Genomic DNA, 3,446 nt, shown 5'->3' on the forward strand with positions numbered 1-3,446 from the left:
CAACGGAGCGAGATTCCATCTAAAAGAAAGAAAGAAAGAAAGGAAGGAAGGAAAGAAAATGTGTTATATATACACCAGGGAATACTACTCAGCCATAAAATGAAATAAAATAATGGCCTTTGCAGCAAGTTGGATGTAGCTGGAGGTGATTATTCTAAGTGAAGTAACTCAGGAATGGAAAACCAAATACCATAGGTCCTCACTTATAAGTGGGAGCTAAGCTATGAGGATACAAAGGCATAAGAATGACATAATGGACTTTGGGGATTTGGAGGGAAGGGCGGGAGGGTGAGGAAGAAAAGGCTGCACATTGGGTACAGTGTACACTGCTCACGTGACAAGTGCACCAAAATCTCAGAAATCATCACTAAAGAGCTTATCCATGGAACACAAAACCACCTATACTTCAAAAATATTGAAATAAAAAAAAAGAAAAATTTATCCATGGTTTATACCTTTTCCTTATGGGCGTCATTTTTTCCAAAGGTTAATTTTTTTTTTTAAGGAGTGACCAGTATGTGTATTTATCAGGAAAAATACAGTAAAGTCCCCACTGCTCAGTCCAAGATATTTAAAATGAGCAAAATGCAAAGGCTATAACTTATATTGGATATCAGTTGACAGATTATCCACTAAAATATCTATTAACTAACGTCTTCGGTACTGCTGCAATAGGAGCACTCAAAGCTTGTGTCCGCATGTTGGAAAGATTTTCTTTAAAGCAACATTGGTCCAGATGTGTAACAGTTAACCTATTTAACCGTCTTCCTTTGGAGGGGTGTACCAGCCATTTTTCTCATGTATCTGTACAATGGAATTATAAGACTGTTGGGCTCTTGCTAGATTATACTGATTCTTATTTGCTCCAGCCCCAAACTGCACTCTGGCTTTGCCTTTGACTAAGGTGGCGTTTATTTGCATGATGACCGATTCTATTGAGTAGGCACTGCTCCAGCCCTGTTTTGTGAGAAGTTCCATACATAATGCTCCTCCACCCAATACATACCCTCCTGAGAGAACAGTTAACACCACTCGAACAAATGGAGGATCAAATGGAAAGTTATCCTAAAAAGAGAAGTTAAGCAATATATATACTATGCCTTCTTTTTCTTTTAAGATCTGAAGATCACTGTGCAAAGGACTATCAGGGTCGACCTTCTGCAGTTTAACATGCCAGTCATATAAACCGTCATTTATGAGTTCCACTGAATAAATCCGTTTTATAACTCTGTGATCTGTATATGTCCCTGGGCTCTTTCATAAATCTACCTGAAGCTTGCACTGAACCAGACACCGCACCATTTAAATGGTCTTGCCTTTGAGTCTTCCTAATTTTCTCTAAGATTGCCAAATTTTCTTTTTCAATTCCTTCATCCTCTGACTTTTTCCCACTAATAGGCTCTTCGTCCCTCATTTCATAGTGATCTAAGTCTTCTATATCTTCAGCCATCTTTTCTTCCTTTTCATCTTCTTCTGAAGCCACTTCTGTTGTCCCATTCTGACCCGTGGGTAGTGGTTGATCTAGCATCTCAACATCCAGGTGCTTAGGAAGGTTATATAATCTGCAGAGTTCACCTATCAACCACTTCAACTGCTGACGAAGCGAATTGTTGTTCTTAGTATCTTCTAGACGTTCCAGAACTCATGTCAGATTTGGGTCATCAGAGTCCGCAAACCATCTCGGTGAAGAAGATGGATCGGAATCGGTGATGCTGCCGTGGAGCGTGAGCGGCCAGCGTGGGCAGCCCGGCCGGGCACCCGGACCTGGCAGCGCAGCTCGTCCAGCTTCCAGCTGACGATGCGGAATCGCTCGTGGTTCTTGTCGAAGATGGACACCTGGAACTTCAGCTCGGCCTTGAGCCCTGACACGGACATCTTCCCCTCATCTCCGGCGGGAGGGACGCGGAAGGGGAGCCGGGCCCAGAGCCGCCCGTCATGACCGCGATCGCCCCGGGAGGCCGGCCTGGGCTGCGCTCTGGCGGCTCCGCTTCATTGAGCGCGGTTGGAAAATGGCCTTTTTTTTTCTTTTTTTTTTTAGAGTCGGGGTTTCACCACCATGTTGGATGGTCTCTATCCTCTGACCTCGTGATCCGCCCGTCTTGGCCTCCCAAAGTGTTGGGATTACAGGCTTGAGCCACCGCGCCTGGCCAACTTTTTTTTTTTTTTTTTTTTTTTGAGACAGAGTAGTGGTCTGTCGTCCAGCCTGGAGTGCTGTGATGTGATCTCACTGCAATCTCTGCCTCCTCCGTTCAAGCGATTCTCGTGACTCAGCCTCCTCAGCAGCTAGAATTACAGGCACATGCCACCACACCCGGCTCATTTTTTTTCCAGGCCTCAAGTGTTCCATTCACCTTAGCCTCCCTAAATTCTGGGATTATAGGCATGAGCCACCGTGCCTGGCCCAAAGTGACTTGCTTCTAACAAATAGAATAGGGCACGAGTAATGGGATGGCACTTCTAAGATTAGCATACAGAAAGAAGATGTAATTTTCATCTCGTGTTCTCTCTCTCTTTGCCTTCATTCTGGGGAAAGCCAGCTAACATGCGGTCAGCAGCCCTATGGAGGGGCCATATGGCAAGGAACTGGTGACTTGGACTAACAGCCAGAGAGACCCTGAGACCTGCTGACAACTACTGACTAAGCTTGGAATGGACTTTCCCCTAGTAGAGCCTTGAGATGACTATTGCCCTGGCTGACCCCATAATTGCTTCCTTGTGAGAGACCTTGAGCCAAAGGACCCAGCAAAACCATGTCCAGAATCCTGACCTGCAGCAACACTGAGATAATATTTCTTGCCCCCAAAACACTAATCTGTTTCACTTCAGCCTAGTCAACTCTTACCTGGATAACTTCAGTAGCCTTTTTTTTTTTTTTTTTTTTTTGAGACAGAGTGTCACTCTGTAGTCCAGGCTGGAATGCAGTGGCATGATCTCAGCTCACTGCAACCTCTGCAAGCCTCTGCCTCCCATGTTCAAGTGATTCTCCTGCCTCAGCCTCCCAAGAAGCTGGGGCTATAGGTGTGCACCACCACACACCTGGCTAATTTTTGTATTTTCAGTAGAGACGGGGTTTCACCGTGTTAGTCAGGCTGGTCTCGAACTCCTGACCTCAGGTGATCTGCCCACCTTGGCCTCCCAAAGTTCTGGGATTAGAGGTGTGAGCCACTGCACCCGGCCTAACTTCAGTAGGCTTCCAGCTACCTCCTTATAAAGAAATAGTCATCCATTTCCTGCGTGCGTCAAACCCTGTGTAAGACCCCTTCACTCTAGCAGTCCCCTCACCTCAACCAATGCATTCATCATATAACAGAGTAATTTTCCTGAATGGCCCATCTGCCTAGGGGATCAATGCCAAATTCCTTAGCATGTCTCATAAGCTCCTCCATGCTTTGGTCTTTGTTCTCTACTCCAGTCTTTCCCTGCCTGCCCCTACCCTCCAGGTGAGC

General features: G+C 45.8%; 1 pseudogene; it reads right to left on the bottom strand.

Annotated features, from left to right (window-relative positions):
• Positions 1-508: 508 nt before the first annotated feature.
• LOC116547853 lies at positions 509-1,875 on the bottom strand (annotated as a pseudogene).
• Between the last annotated feature and the right edge of the window lie 1,571 nt (positions 1,876-3,446).

Source organism: Sapajus apella, unplaced genomic scaffold (assembly GCF_009761245.1).
Source record: "Sapajus apella isolate SASKATOON/1434 unplaced genomic scaffold, GSC_monkey_1.0 scaffold5061, whole genome shotgun sequence".
NCBI classification, from domain to species: Eukaryota; Metazoa; Chordata; class Mammalia; order Primates; family Cebidae; genus Sapajus; species Sapajus apella.